Source organism: Bactrocera latifrons, unplaced genomic scaffold, assembly GCF_001853355.1.
Source record: "Bactrocera latifrons isolate USDA-ARS-PBARC rearing strain unplaced genomic scaffold, ASM185335v1 scaffold_83, whole genome shotgun sequence".
Lineage (NCBI taxonomy): Eukaryota > Metazoa > Arthropoda > Insecta > Diptera > Tephritidae > Bactrocera > Bactrocera latifrons.
In genome coordinates, this window is record NW_017537523.1 from 563,326 (window position 1) to 583,071 (window position 19,746).

The window sequence follows — 19,746 nt, forward strand, 5'->3', positions numbered from 1 at the left end:
ATCAATATAGAGAATCGACAATTTACGATCAGAAGTCTTACTGTCAGCGTTGAAATAGCAGATGGATCAGTGAAAAATATTTCGGACCAATAAAAAAGTAAAAGCACAATACGTTTCAAAATTAATCAATTTTTTCGAAAAACAGTTACGCGTTAACGTTTGTAAGACAATGCTTGCCAACTACCAGAATGCCATGAGTTATGTTTTATATCCCATATTGTTATTAGGGATCAGTCTTGGATCTGTGCTTCAGACCGTTAAACAGGAAATCAATCGGCCGAATATCGTGGCAAAGCTGAGCCGAGGCCGAGAAAATCACGTTAAAGTTGAATTGCGAACCAATGCCGTATAGTTTAAGAGTCTCATACTAAGCACACTTGGCTACGTATTGCTGTTAAATATACACGTAAAGCAAATTTTCTTTCTTTCAGGTATAGWATATACTATATGTACATGTAAATATATATTATATATGYAAATATTTCTATATAAATGTATGCAAACATACCTACATACATAACATGTGTTTTTCTTTCATATGTTGTGGACACAAAGTCATCAACGTCTACGTTTTTGCCATTTCGCTTATTTTTAGACGTCAGCACAGACGAAAAATTAAAGACTAGAGTAGCACATACAGAGCACTATCTGCGAAAATYTTCTATAGAAGAATAGCTATTTTTATTTGATCATCCTTTTTTTTCATACTCTACAATTATATATTGTGTTTTTATTGTTAATGTATSGATTATCGAATAATAGGCCGGAAGTAGCTGATCGTTGAAATAATTTAGCTATCTAAAAACGGAATAGTATTGATGTCACAKCTGGTCTCATCTTAAAGTCATAATTTTTATTCTGCTTAACACCATATCAAGTTCGCTTATTTTCTGGTTGCAGAAGCGGTCATAACCCCTCCAATAACTCATAAAAGGGAATAATGCAACCGATACTTAGCTACTTAGACCTGTTATAAGTTCTTCGACAAGTTCAGACCGTTATAAAACTGAAACTTATTTATATTTTTTTATTTACTTTKCTTCCAYACAAACCCTCAAACGATTCTTCCATTGATAAATAGCACCACACATAGTTTCTATTGGTATTGACGACAAACATTTCAAATATTTTATGAGACAGGCTATATTTTCCAACTCTGRTCACAAACTGTTATCTAGTGAATTCAAATCAGGTCTTCCAGAYAGCCAATCATYTRCAGCTATGAAACCAGRAATATTSCTTTTAACCCTTAAAYGYCTGGCGGTTCCTCCAGTCCCCTGATGGTTCCTCRAGGGCCCATTTAAGTTTTATTTTAAGATTAAACCAATGCTGGATAGTTTTTTCCTTGTGTACTTGAGCAAGATCCAATGTTCTTTATCGAAGAGAGTATTGCCTAACTGATTTACATTATCTCACCTTCGAAAACAGGGCACTTTTGCTTCTGTTTCAACAGCTTTTTCATCGATTTGCTTATCAAAAACTTCTTCGAAATTAATAATTTTTTCAGCTGTGAAATTAAGCTTTAAGGAAGGAAGTAGTGAAAAGTGTGGSTAGGAGCAAGCGACTTCACTTCTACTGAATGCCAGACCACAAAGGTGTCGAGGGCAATAAAATAGTGGACAACATTGCCAAGAATKATGTGCGGCTAGCATCCGAAAGCATGATCAACATTTGGAAACCCATGCCATCGTCTATATGACGATCTCGACGGAAGCATGGTCAAGAAAATTAAAACCTACCTGAGTGCAAAACTACAAAAGTCATTGCAAAACGTTAGATCGGAAATACAAAAAAATCATGTTGCCACTCGATCAAAGGGACTGTAGGAACATTATGCGAATACTGTTCACAATCTGGTGGCGACACACGCGCGCAAAACTGGGTTGGCAATGGAACAGGGAAACAATGTGCACTTGTCTTGCAAAGACATGACTACGCTGCAAGCATCTGGGGTTCCCACGGTATGATATACAGGAGGAGGTAACGATAGTGAAGCCGCAGATTCTGTTAAAATTCGCGTCAGGCACAGGCATCTGCTAACGTTTTGTCCTTAGAATATGTGTATGGTGAATTCCTAGTGTATCGTAAACTTACTTAGTTCCTGAATATCAAAAAGTTATAGTTCGTGTAATGACTTAACCGCTTTAGTTGTGGAATCGAATGGAATCACCAGTTCTGTAAATTGTTTGATCGTATTTCTAGAGGCTTATAAAGTAGTGGTAAAGTCCCATGGTCCATAGAAGTTAAGAATCTTCAATTTTTTCATTACCAAAATGTGAATAAAGATCAAAACTAAACTCAAATACTAAGGAAGTGCGAGAATTTGAGTTAACAAAGAAGCATTAACGAGCAGATAAATTAAGAAAAAATGCTTCCGTTTAAAATATTTTTTTTTTTTTCTTCATCAGCCCAACTGTAAGCTCACTGCAAACAGCATGCCATACTGAGAACGAAACAATTGCGTCAGCAACAACGTTGACAGCATTGCTGGCAGCGCAGTCAGCAGCAGAATGCAACCGGCACGCGTCAACCGGCAAACAGTTGCAGTCGGCAGCAAACAGTGATTTGYAATCGCTAAAGAGTAGCCAGCTTTTGCAGCTTCACATATTCCGGTTCTGGCGGGCGGTGGCACTTCTGCAGAAGTTAAGCCAAATAGTCGTGCTTGCACAACAACAAAAATTGCGAGACCAAGCCAACGAAAAAATGCAAGCTGCAAGTCATGAATACAAGCAACGCTACATAGAAGTAAAAAATATGTACATGCAAGCACACAAGCTATAAATGAGGGTTGTTAATAATATTACTAGAAGAGCAGCTAACATAACTGAGTAAGCGAGCCAGTGAAAAGGATACGGTGGTGCAAGCAACAATTACACACTTATGCGCACGTCGAGATGTGTAAAAATAAAAACAAATCTAAACTCTGTGCTGACTTGTGACCTATGGCAATGCGAAAAGGGGGCTGGAAGGTGTCAGTAGTAAAAAACAAAAATAAGTAATAACAGTCGGGGTAGCAAACGCCGTGAATAGCTGAGAGCAAGCATTAAATAATAAATGCGAAAATTTCAGCAAAGCTGGTTTTGAGAGCGCAAATGTGAGGACAAAGTACGAAAATTAAGGAACGATATTGGTACTTTCGCATTTAATAAAAAAAAATGTGAGCTTTGGTTGCATCGGAGCAATACTACACTTCACTGGTATTTCCTATAGCATCTGGAGATTCCACAAACGGGGATGATTGAATAGATGTTGCTTTGCCCGCTCATGAAGAAGTTCGAATAGTGATTACCCGCTTGAAGAAGAACAAAAGCGGCCGTAGCCAATGGTTTACTGGACGAGCTATTCATACGACGGCATAGAACTGACAAGGTGATGCATCAGCTTCTTWGCAAAATATGATCGRATGAAACCAATTCCAGAAACGKAAAATCGGCGTAAATTATCGTGTAATATTGAATATAAGGTCTTATCGAGCGTAGGGTGAGAAAAATCTACTATTAACCCGTGAAAGAAAGATCGACACACACCATCTTTTCGTCGGTTTAAGGCCGCCTTTAACAGCGTGGTAAGAAACTGCCTCCATGCCGCTATATATGAACTTGGTATCCACGCAAACCTAATACGGCTCTGTAAGCTGACATTTAGTAACACCAAAAGCTTCGTCAGGATCGGAAAGAATCTCTCTGAGCCRYTCTATACCGAATGARGTTTCAGACAAGGGGACTCATTATCATGTGACTCTTTCAACCTATTGTTGGAGAAAACAATGATTCGCATTTCACTRTTGACAGTCGTAACTTGGAAGTAGYCGATAATTTCATCTTTATTGGAGCTAGTCAATAACGACAGAATCAGCTTTGAAATGCAACACAGAATCAYTCTTGCCRATAGGTGTTACTTTGGTGTGAGGRTGTGAGTAGGTAATTGAAAAGTAGAGTCTTCTCTCGTTGAACAAAGACCAAACTCTACAAAGTCACTCATCATCCCCGTCCTGCTGTATGGTACCAAGGCATGAGCAATGAAATTATCAGATGAGTCAGTGATGTTGGAGAGAAAGATTTTGTGAAAGATTGAGCTACGTTTGCGCTGGCTATGTCTTGTCGACCGAATGGAGGAAAAGACTCCGGCTCTGAGAGTGTTTGACGTAATACCCGCCAGAGGAAGCAGAGGAAGAAGGAGAAAGACCAGGTGGAGATGGACTTGGCTGGGCTCGGCTGGACTCGGCTGAACCCGGTAACTCAAATTGGCGACAAATAGCGAAAAAAGAAGCAACTGGGAGTAAAGGACATATAMAAAATTCCAGATCGATATCTCAAAAACTGGGGACTAGTTCGCTAGTAGCTAAATCGACTCAGCTGATCATGCTAATGCAATCTTTTCTTCCACTTTACTTACTTTGTCACAACCACTATTCCTGCAGGGTTCCTACAAACAGATACACACACCCAACAACTAATCCTGGGTACTCATAATTATGTTATAAGCTCAATGGCAATGYCAGCAACAGCGTCGGCTGCCTTGTCGCATCCGCAGGATATCAAATATTTCACAAATGAGACTGTTAGCTACGACTGGTAATAGCGCYTTACACGCGTATACAATTTGTCAGAGCCAAATTGAGGGTGGATGTTAATGAGTAGCGAGAATTCTTGTGTGAGAGCGTTCATTTTCGCATTTGCTTATGTTTGTTTACATTGAAAACAAATAATTTTGTAGAACAATGCAAACGAAGGGAAGTAAAACAAACAATTGTGAATGCAAGTAAAAGGAAAGAGAAACAGAAAATAAATGCACTGGGAAAAAYAAWKTGCYGCAAAAWTTTWAAARTTATAAAAARTATWTTTATCACAATATAGTAAATTATSTGGAAACTMTACTTTGAATCTGAATACTGTTTATTGTATTACAGCCTTGGACTTAATAAATACGGGACAAGAAGTAARATTTTTAACTTTACCGCATGGATATCAATAAGACAATGACCAGTTAGGATATTTAGCAAGGTTAGGGGGCGTTCAACTTTGCTGAGGACGAAAAGTTTGCAGATTCTGCAATGGTTTRCCTTAAACTATAAGGATATTGTGACGGCACAGATTGCAAAAATTTCCCAACACTCAACAAGCTCCCGATAAGGAAGCGGAGCTACTACCGGTTACCACTCCAGTGACATAGAGGCTGATTTGCGTTTCTTTGCCAACTCAACTACTTTACAATGTGACCGCACATGTTTCAAGGTTTCTAAGCTTTGACTCGTTCCCATTTCAATAACATAGAAGCTGAGTTGCGGTACTTTACGATGTGAACGCACAGGTTTCAATAGTTGCACAGTCTCTCCAAGCTATCGACAGAACAGCGCAGCTCTTACCCGTTCTCATTCCAATAACCTAAGGGTTGATATATCCTTACTTGTCAATTCATCAGCTTTACAGTCACCAGCATTTTTGCTATGGCTTGGTACCCAAACTAATCTTATGCAGAAGTCACCTGTAGACGTTGATGGTWAGGTAGGGCATTCCTTAACGAGCTTCAAGCCCACGGTCATTGAGTTAAGACTWAAATTGYGCTYTACCACCGGAGCGTATCGYCAWTGCMCTAAAGGAACCAGAGCCTAAACTTKTATTCATTGAGGACTCCCAATAGTAAACTTCTTCGCCAACCTCTACTACCTTAAGAGATAAGTTAATGGTGATTTTTACTCGCTTTGATTGTCTATAAGAGCTACTTTGGATGTTCACTGGTTTCATCGACTTTGGGACTAATGTGCTTTTTATTATCAACAATATTTCTTCTCAACCAAAGCCATGTGCTGAGAAAGGACCTGGACGTGGACTCTTCGGCTTCAGAAAATTGAAGCCAGCATAAGGTGAGTCAAATAACTCCATGCTGACTACAAAACCGTAAGCATCCATAAACGCATGGGAGACCAGAAAGTGTGTTGCACTGGCTCCATCTTGGAAACCTTGCTCTGAAGTAATGCGAAWGCGGTTCTGGCGCAAGGGAAAAGTCCATGGTCGCAGAGGGAGTGTTTTCGTGCTTATACCACTTACGTAGGTTGACGGTCCCTATATGATGCTAAGGTATTTCATACCCTCCTTTCAGTTTAAAAACAAAAACAAAAAAAATCACTTTAGCCCCTCTTTACTCGTATACGCTGAAAAGTTAAGTTTGCCAAGAAGTTTCCAACAACCTGAAGGAATTGTAAGAGATCCTATAATATGTATACTATATGCGATCATAGTGACGCATTGATTTAATAATGTCCTTCAGTCCRTCTGCCTGTACATACGCGAACTAGTCACTGAGTTCTTGAGCTATCATTCTGAAAATTTGCACAAGTACTTTACGTCCCAAGTGGCTGCTCATTTGTTGGAATTTCTGATATCGGACCTCTATAGCATATAGCTGCYACACAAACTGAGCGATCAAAATTAAGTTCTTATATGAAAAACTTGTTTGTCTCACGAGATATCTTGACAAAATTATTCATGGATTGTTGCCTTAGATAATAGTACAATATATGCAGAAAATATTTTGAATCGGACCACTATAGCATGTAGCTGCCATACAAACTGAGCGATCAAAATTAAGTGCTTTATGAACAACTTGTTTGTCTGACGAGATATCTTGACAAAAGTAGGCATGGATTATTGTCTTAGGCAATGGTATAATTTGTGTAAAAATTGTTTAGATGGGGCCACTATAGCATATAGCTGCCATACAAATAGAACGAAAAAAACTAAGTTCTGCTATGAAAAACTTTTTAATTTGACAAGATATTTTTACGAAATTTTAGACAACTCTAAGATATCTGAAGACAACATCCAGATCGAACCACTATTTCATCTCGCAAGCAACCAAAGTTAACGTTTGATTTTATTTAAAACTAAACTTGTGTCGCATATTATTCTAGAAATGATGCTAACTCCTCAGTATGACACAGATCACAAAAATTCACCATTGCMACTTAAACTCAAAATCTCGCCACAGTCAACGCCAAAAATCTCATTAACAACTGCATATGAGCCTGCACTTTTGCAAAACTACTCATCAACACCACTATACTCTGTGTGGCATGCGATAATTTCCGTTAATTTGCTGTCCATTAGTTTAGTGCAGGAAAGTTGTCACTTTACAGCAAATAGCTTTGCAGGCAGAAAATATAATGAAAGCAGCAAATATTTTCAACAAGGCGCTGCAATCAATGAAAATATAATACAATTGAAGCTGGCGACGCAACAGCAGAGAGTCTAAAGTGACGCCAACGTTAATGAGCACGCTGTCAGCGCTGCAGTTGCTGCGATTTTTAAGCACTGTTTTGCCGCTTAACGCTCACTGCCAGACAAAGGCAGCGCTGCTGTTGGTTAATATTTATATTACGCTTTCGCCGGCGCCGCCTAACACCACCGCAACGCCAACCGCTGCTGCCAAATATAATTTCGAACTCAGCGCGCACATCACAATTCGTGTTAGCCGAGTCCGAAAAAAGGCAGGCATCGGTTGCCAGCAACCATACACATCTCTACGTTTATGTAGTTATGTGTATGCGCGTATGTGTGTGGCATGTTCGTCGTGCCAAGCGCCGCGCAGCACAGCATCCTTGCTCGCTGCAATCAGTCTCATTGTGGAACGCGTCCGATGCGCAGTTAATAAACGAAATTGTTCGCATAATCAGCGCGTTTGCTAGCAAAGCTAGAAAATACAAATTGCAGAAAGTAGAGAATTTTTCCTCTATATTTTTTTTTATTGGGATGGTTGGAAAAAATTTGTAGAAAATTTGCTGATTTCCGTGCGTTTTTGAAACGTGTGAAAAAATTGCTCCAGAAAAATGTGAATGCGAAAGTGCAAAAAGTAAGTGTTGCATGGAAAAAATGCGCTGCAAAATTACGAAAATTGTAATTTGTGAAAATTTCTTTCATATATGAAMGCATATGTGCCTGTGTAAGTGAAATTCTGGCTAAAAAGCTGTGTTTTGCCAAATGAAAAAATATATATATATACATACATACATACTACATATCTAATTGTGTGCAAATTTGTGTGTGTGTGTGTGTGTGTTGGTGTGCCGTTAGCGCTAGCAAGTGAAAAATTAAAAGAAAATATACAAATACACAACAGCAACAACAACGACAAAATATATATTTTTCACAACTAATGCTGGTATTTTTTCCTGCGCCGCCACTTTTCCAACGCTTCAAAGGGGATATACGCATAACAGCAACGAGAAAAGTATAACGGACTGTATATATGTATGTATATGTTAAAATATGTATATATGTGCTTGCATATGTATGTACATATATACAATATATTCGCAACATACTTAGGGCTGACTCCAAATGAGTAGAGAAAAGTACGTAGCGTGGCAGCGAAAACTGTTAGCTACTGCGACAACAACAACAGCATTCATAGCACACGCTACGGTTCAAACAACAACAGCATTCATAGCACACGCTACTGCTCAAACAACAATAACAAAAGTAGTAACACTCGTCAGTTTTCACTGAAAGCTGAAAGCACAGCATACAACAACTCCAACGCCGTCGCCGTCGCCGTCGCTTAAGCCACTGTAGAGTTTAAGCCTCAACAATAAAAACAACAAGAAAGAACAATTGTCACTGTAAAACCAACTCCAATTGGAGCAGCGCAGCAAGTTTATAGTAACTCAAACGGTAGCCGTAACATTGGCAGCGCAGCTACTAAAAGTCGCGCCAACTCTGCTTGCCGCTCACAACTCTCATCCGCCAGCGTCCGGCAACACAATGTGTCTCTGCAGAGTTTACGCATACATAATTGATGCGCACACATAGACACGTACGCTCGCCCAAAAGCATGTATGTATTAATAAGCATAAGTCTCTGCATATGYGTGTGTGTGCGTTTACTTACATAGCTGCTTTGTATTGTGCGCTCCTGATTGCGTATACGTAGCGTAGTCCGCGGTCGCTGTTCCATTGGCTTCTGGCATATCATAGCAGCTCACATTCGGTTCGGCTACTTATGCGTCCTGCCTCGTTTTCTAATTTCGCTGCTCGTACAACTCGCTCGTCTGCTCGCCAGCAGCTTGCCAGCCTATCTATTTTATTCGGCAGTCAGCATCCTCTTTCGATTTTTTTCTATGCTTCTTTGGCTTCCTTTTATCGTTTTTCGTCGATTTTTTTCTGTTGCTGCTTCGCTTTTGATTTCGGTTTGTTGGCGTCGTGGCGGCATTGTTTTTGCTTTTATTTTCATTGTTTCTTTCTATACATTTYATTATTGTTATTGTTGGTTGCAAGGGTTCATTTTTGATTTGGTAGCGTACTTTTCGTCGGTTTTCGTTTCCAATTCGTGTTTAATGTGTTTCGTGTGCAGCACTGACCTTTTAGCGGAAAAATGTGCTACAAGAGATTTTTTAATTTTTGTTTTTGATAGAAAAAATTTGAGGTTTATCTATTCTTTAACCAGGACTTTTTGAAACCCGCTGTTCTTCCCAACAAATATCTCGAAATTTTAACAGTTATGTATATTCTTTATATCTTGCTCATAAACATATACATATATAAAGAACTAGTTAAAGATAAAATATAAGCCAAGCTTATTTTCGAGAGATTCTAAAAACTCCTTTATTGTCTTTCCCTCTGCCTTTTCTAATATATCATCTATGTMTTTAAGTTTAGTTATATATTTATCCATAATTAAAGAGTGTAATATCACACGATATTAGTGGAAAGTCGGCCGGCTTAAGACGTGGAATTGTCTGCCGGAGTGTTCTCTAAATGGATCCATTGATTGATGAAATGTGTGGGAAGTGGTGCCGTTTTCTTAGAAAGAAATGTCACCGAGATCACGAGCTGCAATTTCAGGCAGGAAACAGTCTATTATAAAGGGRCGATAACGGTCGCCATTGACGGTTACGTTCTCACCAACATCATTATTGAAGAAATATGGACCGCTAATTTTACCGGCTTACAAACCAAACAGTTGCACCGCACAGTTTCTCAAATTCTTTGCACTGCAAGAGGAATATTTCAATATTTGTGCGTCAACTTAGTTCTTAGCTCTCCGCTAGAGTTCACCATGATTGCTCTTAAAAGCAAACATGTGGTGTTCACACTCTGACAGCCTCTTAATCAACCGCCTAGCATTATCAATAATCCTACAATTCTCTAGAGTTCAGTAAACGGCCAACATTACCAGGAAACCGACAGTCTTCTAGTGGACACCATGACCGATTTTGAAAGCAAGCATTTGGGTTTTCACACCTTGGCGATTTTCTAGACAATTTATTAAACTCCTATTCTTTGCCTATAGAGCAACTGGAAGTATAAGTAATCTTAACTTTTCATTGACTGGCTGGTATGGTGCGACAAGCAGTTCTACGACATGGAGCCTGAAACTCCAGAACAACTCTTAATTGACTTAATCCAGGGAGAGCTCTGGATTATCCCATAATCGCAATTAAATCTGGTGTGAGAATGTATTACAGCTATTAATCCAGGAACTTTACCAAGCCGCTTTAATTTGACTGGCTTAAACAGTGTGTTGGGATAACAAAGAGGATACAATAGACAAAAGACCGCAGTAATATTTTACCGCAAATATTCGACAATCAATGAGATACCGTAGTGACCTTCATTACTTACATTACATTAATAACATTCTGAAAGCGTCTTTCCCGAACACTCATCGACCGGCGAAAAGGTGGTGTGTCGATTCTCTTTTCACGAGTCTTTTCCCAGATGTGCGCATGGTGAAAATTTGGTCGATATTAGATTTTTCGAGTCTTACCGAACACTGAAAAGGTCCAATCAGTTAGTTGACAGTAGGCTTCACTCTTTCGCACAGATTGTGGGGTCCTCCTTATTGCGGGTTAGGCAGAGCGCACTCAGATTCCAATCGTTGGGAATCCTTTCATCCGCCCATATTATACAAAGAAGCTGATGCATGCAACTTGTCAGTTCTTCGCCGCCGATATTGAATAGCTCGGGCGGTGATTCATTAGCCCTGTCGCTTTGTTGTTCTTCAGGCGAGTAATTGCTATTCGAGTCCCATTCGTATTCGTCATCGATGAGAGAATCGGATTCGCCATCTCCCTGCCGTTTAACAGGCTGGAGAAGTGTTCCTACCTCCACAACTTCAGTACGCCCTGAACATCAGACAATAAATCACCACTTTAAGTCCTACAAAAGTATGCTCCGGTCTTTAAATCTGCCTTTAGTCGCCTAAAACTAAAAAATAAATTTGAATTTCAGTCTCACTTAAACACTGTCATATATGAAACACCCTGTTTTTAAGCCTACATATTATCTTAATTTCAATTTCCAATAAACATACCTCATCACGTGAAATGAAGTATTTTTAGAAATCTGCCAAATGCCTACACCAAAAATTTTCAATTTCTCTCTGTCACCGACATCAAAACCATATCCCTCTTAGCCATTACATATTTAATGGAGCAAATGAAGCAAGCAATGCGCTTGTATGCAACTGCAATACGCCAAATACCAAATGGTCAAGGACTATATACACACACCGAAGCATACATATATGCGTACATATATACACATAGCTACACAGTACTATCTAGAGATGTAATGTACTCACTCAAAGCAGGCGAACTGTGATGCAACAATGCGCTACTGTACTTAAACATACTGTATATGCATACATACTCGTACATATATACATACATATAAATAAAGGCACACGTGTATTTGTTAAGCCTCATAAAATGCAGGCCGAACTTATATTTATTTTTCATAAGACGGAAATTTTCCATTTCCTGTGCTGCATTGATTTTTGTCTCATCGGCGAGCAGTAAATTGAAAACGCTGTTGATTTGTTAAGTCCAGCTCGTGTTACATACATATAGAGTGCAGGAAATCATATGCTGCAAAGTGATTAGGCAGCTATAATTTATTTTTTTTTTTTATTAAAACAGGAAATTTATATTTAACAATGCTGTATGCTAACCAAATGCGAAAATCCAAGAGAGAATCAAAGAAATGCTTTTTTGCTTGGTTGTTGCTTTTGAGCAACCTTAAAGTTAATTTTTTCATATTCGTAGCAAATCCAAAGCGAATTCAAAATAATTTTTCTTGGTCATTGAAATTTGTTGATTGTTACTTTTTATAGGGGGTGTTTTTTACGTTGCGGGTCCCAAACCAATCGCACAACCCTGAAAAATAACGATTCGCCTTCTTACTTTACCTCGCCTTCAAATGGATGTTCTTTGGCTACCCAGAGAACASTTGGTCTAAGACTTGAAGTCGTGAGCTGCTTGAGCCATATGTAAAAGTATTATTTCTGACCACTTCCCAGTGAACGTTGCTCAGAGAACTTTCCTCACTTGCGCGAACTTCTACATTTGGCTCCATCCTCTAAACCTAAAAATTACGGATATATGTATATATAAAGACCATTTTGTCAACCTGCCTGTACCTCAATAGTACATACATATTTCTTTCATTGAAGGCTCTATAACTTCGTAAAWACTCACTGCAACAGCTCGTAAATTTACTACATACTCCGTGCGTTCAACTGTTCTGAATGAAATCCGCTATACGAGCTTGTATAATTATAAAGCAACTCAGCCTACGCCTACTGTCTTCACTTAGATATGCATATATATATGTACTCATACACAATATATTTGCATTGCCACATACGTTCCAATTACTACCCGCCTCGTTCCATTCGCTTTCCACACTCGCCCATAACCTTACAAATTTACATACCTACTTTATGCAAAGGCAAGTACGTATGTGTAAGTATTATCAGCAATAGTTTGAGTTGCTTTATTTGCGGCTCTGTGTCTAAGGTACTTCTACGTCTTTTGAACCTATACTTAGGGGATTCCTAGCGGTGGGATGGACACGGTAAACATTATATTGTGTATATATATTTTTATACACGAGTTGACGTTATATATGTATACAATATATATGTATATAAATATTAATTCTTAAAACTGTTGCAACATATGGGTACTAGGTGAAGGGAAGGTGAGTTATATGCATGCAAGGCCCACCCCTTATAGCATACTGAACATTTACGAAGTAACGCCATACCACTCATACTCGATACTGCTTCGCCAGCAATTTCGAGAGTTCGACTGGGGCGTTCTTATATCGATACTGACTCGAGAGAAACTTTAAGAGTTCAATTTCGAGGTTCTGGTATCGATACCGACTCGCAAGAAGTTTCGAGAGACCGATAGGGAGGTTCTTATAGTGATATTGAGTCGACAGAAACTTTTAGGGGTCGATTGGGAGATTCTTATATCAATACTGGCTCGCCATTAGCTTCGAGAGCTCGATTGGAAGGTTCTTGTATCAATACTGAATCAACAGAAGCTTCGAGATTTCGATTGAGAAGTTCTTATRTTGATACTACTATGCTCCACAAGCTTCGAGAGTTCGAGTTGGAGGTTTTTATAGCGATACTAACTCGTCAGAAGCTTCAAGAGCTCGACTGGGAGGTTCTCATTTCGATACTAACTGGCCAGAAGCTTCGAGAGACCGATTGTGAGAGTCTTATATTGATACTAACTCACCAGAAGCTTCGAGTGTTCGATTGGAAGGTTCTTATATCGATACTGACTCCCCAGAAGCTTCCAGTGTTCGATTTTAATATTCTCTTACTCTCACCATATAATCCAGATTAAGATGAAAGCCATTATCAGCTGTTCCTGTTTTTGGCGAATGTTCTTGGTGGGAAAAAAAAGTCATCTCAAAGGCAGCTAGTTTAAACAAACTGTCCAAATTATTTTCTAATATAACTATTATTCACGGAAGACAGTTTACACTTAAGTCATTGAAACTATTCTTGAAAAGCGTTATATACGCGCACCAATGCCTCAGTTTTTGAGTTATCGATTTGAAATTTCGCACACGACCTTTTCTCATCAATAAGCTACTCATTTCTGGGAATCCCCAAAATCGGATAACTATAACATATAGCTGTCATACAAACTGAACGATCGAAATCAAATGCTTGTATGGGAAACTTTTTGATTTGACGAGATAACTTCWCTAAGTTTKKTAGAAATTATTCTAAACAGCAACKGTTCAATATTCCAAGGACTTGTTCTGATCGGATTACTATAATATATAGCTGCCATATAAATGAACGAACAGTATCAAGATAAAGATGTTTTTATACCCCTTTTCTATAAAAAAAAAGAACCTGTGAGGGGCATTGTAGCTACGATGCAGGCGAAGTTAACGTTGTTTGTTTTTTTTTTTTTTTTTTTTTTTTTTTTTTTTTTTTTTTTTTTTTTTTGTTAACCTTATTTTTCACAAATTTATTTATCTACCTTATGAAATTCTTAAACTTTGCTAGCATTTTTTTAATATGACGACAATTGCAACAAACACACCCACCAGCTCTGTACATATTTTCATTATTTCTGCTATTTCCTAGAAAAAAACAAAAACTATGCAGCCTCTCAACATCCACATCCGTACTGCAGGGCGTATGAGCAACCGCGCATACAAACAATACACATGCACCGTTACTACTCGGTGTGTACTATGAACTTGCAGTTTTTCACTACAATTCTTTTTTACGTATTTCCTTTGCATTCTCCGCATTTTCTATAAATTTCATTTACATTTTCCCTCTACCAATGCAGCACCACAACACACACACTCACATGCATACTGCGAATTCATATTGCGCTCGCACATTTGTTTGTGCACTGCTGCGCTCCCTGTGCCTTCGTTGTTATTATTACCATTGCCCTTTGCGCTATTGTTTGGCCTACACCACACAATGCATGGATGTCTATGTTGTCGCGTAAAATCTTCCCTTTGTTATTGTTGTTACTGTTGTTGCATTTTAGCAACGATTTTGCTTTCTTTTCACTGATTTTTCGCTTTGCAGATTCGTGAATCGCCGTCGTCGTCGTCATTGTCGTTATTGCCATTGCCACTGCTGGTAGTTTCGTTGTCCTTGTCGTCGTTGCTGTCATTGCTCGTTCATTTACGCCATTTTGAGTGTTGCTCGTATTAAGTTGAGCTGAGCTGGATTTTTTGGTCGCACAACTCTTGGCGTAAATGTAAGTGAAAGCCAAACGAAGCGTACTACTACAACATAGTCCACACACTCGTATATGTGGCCGAATACAATGTAACTGTAGTTGACAGTCTTGCCTATGTACAGTCGTAGCAAACTGCTAACTGGATGGACCAACGAGTACTACGGCATCGTATGTTTACAAATATTTTCCATAAATGTGGAGTTAGACATACATATGTATCTATGTGTATATATACAGATTATATATGTAATCGGTCTATTTGAAACAATAGAGAGTTATACTTTAATAACATTTTTGTTGCGCGCCTGAAAAAGGAGTCGGCAGCGATGTGATGCTAGCAGCGAAGTTGACGTTAAGCAGCAGCTGACAGCGGCATCACTGCCATTTAGACATACACACATAAAGAAATTCATACTTCAGTCAAAATAAAAATGTTCAACAAGAATTTTTCATGTTTTGTAGCCTTAAAGCTCAAATAAATATCTGTTCTTAAGACAACAACTAACATTTTTGATCCTGCTAGAGATTACTGGAACTTTTCTTAGTTTTTAAAATATCGGTCTGACAATTGGCAGCCGTTCTCCTCCCTGAAAGAAGCTGCTCATCTCTTAGAACCAACTTTATCGTACCATTGTAGCATATAACTTTCATATAACTGAACAATCAATACCGAGTTCCTGTATGGAAAACCTCTTTATTTGATACAATATCGTCAGGAAATTCGGCACGGAACGTATACCAAGGCAATAGTAAAATTATCTTAATAGTAAAATGTTTCTGCAAATCGTTGAGACCGAACTTCTGTAGCATATAGCTGACTTACAAACTTAACGATTGAAATTAATTTATTGTATGGAAAACTTTTTTTTTTTTTTTTTTTTTTTTTTTTTTTTTTTTTTTTTTTTTWTTTTTTTTTTTTTTTTTTTTTTTTTTTTTTTTCTTGATGACATACATATCTACATATCTTCAGTAAAATTGTAAACGATGTAGTATCGGAAGATATTTTGAAATTTTTTATATAAGTGACCACACTATTGTATGAATATTTGTTTGGATATGGGTATGGATATGTATATATACTTTTTTTTCAGCGAGATATTAATTCGAAGCAACCTCCACTTAACCTTAGACAGAGAAAGCATCCTAATATTTCACTGGATACTTTCATATTATTTTCATTCGAACTTGGAAGGCTTACCCAGTCGTAATGTCATTGTGTCATTTTATGAGATTGTTGTGATATTTCTATACCTTACTCTCCATATTGCTATTATAACCGATTAAATCAAACTTTTAATAGAAACCCTAGCTTGGAAATCTTTTACTCACTTGTTTATATTTTCTCACTGAAAAATGATAAACATAGTAGACTAAGACAATGATCTAACAGAACTGTAGCTCTTTTTGGTTCATGTGAGAGATAATTTAAGAATATTCATGTCATCATTCGAGTAAATCGACTGATTATAACCGAGTTTATAAAAGCGTGCCAGTCGTTAGTTGAGCCATATGTATAAGATTTGTTTCTGGCAACTCGCAAGGGAATGGCGCTCAGAGAAGTTTTATTACGTACGTGAACTTTTGCTCAGAGTCGTCATACAGGTCATAATTCCATTCCATTGAGACTGACCTTGTTGTCGGTGTTAAAGTTGGTTGCAAGGTAGACGAAATTTTCTACGGCTCCAAAGTTATGACTGTCAAGGGCTTGGGATCCAAGTCGCGAGTGTGTCCAATTGTTTGAAACCTCGTTTAATATCGAACGTCTCGGAGAGATCTTTTCCGATCCTGACGTACCTTTAGGCATTTCAGTTTACACAGCTGTATTAGATTTTCGGGGACACCAATCTCAGATATAGCAACATAAAGGCAGCTGCTGTCAAATGCAGCTATGAAATCAACGAACAGGTGTTGTGTCGATCCTCTATTCATGAGTATTTTCTAAGATTTGGCGCATAGTGAATATCTGTTCAGTTATTGATTTCCTGACTGATAACGTCAAATCAATTTGTTGACGGTGGGTGTTAATCTTTCACACAATATTTTCAATAGAACCGTATATGCAATGTTGAGGAGGTTTAGCCCACGGTAGTTGGCGAAGATTGGTTTCGTTCGACTATATTCTACAAAGATCAGGTTGATAAGAAGCAAACATCAGCTTCTTTGTAGAATATGGCGTCCTTAAAGTAGAGGGAGGAAAAATACCGTAACTTCTTCGTCATGATTTCTGTCCCTATGGTCATCTGGAAAATAACACAATGTTGGATTTCAGTTACGTCGCTATTGTTGCAGCCGTCCGCTAAGCCAGTACATTTCTCATGACACTGGAGAGGCTATAACTTCGGAAATAATTTCAATTTTGGGAGAAATAAAAAAAATCAATTTTTTTTTTAAAGTTATGAGAAATTAATTTTTTCCCAAATTCTAAAAAAGTATGTAAATTTGAGTTACTGAAAAAAACAACAACATATTGGCTCCACTCTATTACTCTATTACTAATGGTGTACTTATACTCCTCGTAATGCCACATCGCTGCTCGCATACAACGCCGCCAACGCCAACACCAACAGCAACGTCAGCGCCAACGTTAACGTCAAATGTTAAAAGTGAAATTTCAGCCCGACGCCACACAATAAGTAGCAGCTCCTACCTTAACTCCAAATGGAGTATGTATTTTTACGCAAGCAAAGACAACAGCAAACATTTGGGCGCGCGCTTGTTCGATAGTACGAGCATCCTACAAATGCATTTGTCCTTTTTCGATACTGACTGTGTGTAACTTAAAATTTTCTGCAAAAGAGATATGAAATTTCCGCTCTTTGTTTTGCTGGAAATCTGCGAAACTGCGAGCAATACCCAAACATCCTGTCAACTTCATGTCGACGCTCTCAACAACGCGTTGCCGAACAATACAACTCTCTCTTACAGCACAACGCGCTTCGTCTATACGCCAAAACTGCGACTGTTGCCTCCACTCATCGTCGCCCTCTTCTTCTGCTGCTGCTTCTTCTTTTTCTCCAGCATCTCTCGAGCTTGCGCTTGCTGCCTGCCTCCAATGCTGCGCTGCTGCTGCTGCTCCTGCCTGTTTCCTGCTGTTGTGTCCAAAAACAGCTTCCAATTTTCTGACTGCTTTTCGTCGGTTGGCCGAGTAGCGAGCAAACAAAAAAACACACAGCACTTGCTTGCGAATTATTTCTGCGCAGAAGAAGCCAGCAAGCAAGCAATCATTTCCAAACGCTTCGACACGAAAATGTATTTCATTAATTCTTTGCTAATTAAAGTTGTGATAATTTGCAAATTAAGAGAGAAAGTGTGAAAATCTACTCAATTCTGTGAAATTGCTTGAAGTTTGTGAAAATATAATTAATATAAATATAACTAAAACTTGTGTGACGGCTTGCTGAAAAATTGTGCAATATGGCCACTAGCCGAACGTGTGCGTGCGGAGAAAAAGTTTGCAAGAAATCGAGGCTCCCAAATTCAGGCAGCGAAAATCCATGAAACAGCGCAACAAAACGAAGCAACGCAAATCGAAGTGAAAATTTATTTGGAGTGTAGTGGAGTGCTGCATAAATTGCTCGAATTTTTTTTGTGGAAAACGAAAGTGATGATTTCGCATAACAAAGCGTGAAATTTTGTGAAAATGAAAGTTTTCAGTTGCGAAATAAGTTTAGATACGAAATAAATTTAGATACGAAATTTGTTCAGCTATGAAATTAGTTAGCTAGTAGTGCTCACAAAAATGCAAGTAAACGAAAAGTAAAATATTTGCGAAACAAAATTYTTTCATAGAAAAAGGGTGGCAGCAGCCGAGCCAGCAAATGTGAAAGTGAATTTTATAGCAGGCGAAATGCCAGTTCTAATATCTACAYGCTCTTGGTTATAAGAAATCAAACTGCGCCTAAAATATTCAAAGCTTGGCAGTTCTAATGCCTCATGCAAGCTCTTGTATGTAAGAAAATCAATGAACGCCAAAAACATTTTGTGTTGAAAATGTGAAAATATATAAAAAAATATGTAAAAGAATACACTAAAACGAAGCATTTCTCATACTCCGAAATGGTGCAACACAAAGCCAATGTAGCAGCAGAGATTTTTTTACGGGTCACCCATAAAAAATGCTAAAAAATTATTAATACTTTTTCAGCAAATTTCAAAGTTTTAAACACCGAAAACCGCAACGACAAAGCGAAAAAATTTTGAAAAAAAAATTTCAAATTATTAAAGATTTTTCAACGGACTCTTCAGTGAAAAATATTCCAGCAAAATTATATTTCCTTCATTTCAATAATGCCTATTTTCGAAGGGATCTATCAAAATTCACACAAAAATATAACACGTTCATATTCTTCACTGGCAATTCTATATTTATATATTCGCTGATTTTTGTTATCCGTCTTGGAAATATGCGACAACCGAAATTTTAAAATAAAAGTTTGTGTTCTTGGAACCTATACAGTTTCATAACAGTGCTGAAACCACCCATATAATGTACTAAATATTTCATATGTTGCCGATCTACCATACATATTTTTTTGAATGATCAGATTTTGGTCTCCTTATGAATTTCAACCTGATTACTGTATTGTATGGCAACTGTATGCTATAGTGATCCAATCTGAACAATTTCTTCACCACTTGCATCATTTTCTTAGGTAATAAGCCGAGCCAAATTTCTTAAAGAGATCTCGCATATTAAAGAAGTTTTCCATACAGACAATTTATTTCGAC

At 38.1% G+C, this 19,746-nt stretch overlaps 1 protein-coding gene across 4 annotated transcripts in view; it reads left to right on the forward strand.

Moving 5' to 3' along the window:
• LOC108977066 (ALK tyrosine kinase receptor) overlaps positions 1–19,746 on the forward strand; it is a 37,854-nt gene that overhangs the window by 3,601 nt on the left and 14,507 nt on the right. Inside the window, exon 1 of one of the 4 annotated variants that reach the window (XM_018946568.1) lies at positions 7,795–7,848. The exons of 1 other annotated variant lie outside the window; for it this stretch is intronic. The gene's annotated coding sequence lies outside the window, so the exon portion shown is untranslated. 2 more of the 4 variants (XM_018946569.1, XM_018946570.1) reach the window with 2 other exon arrangements.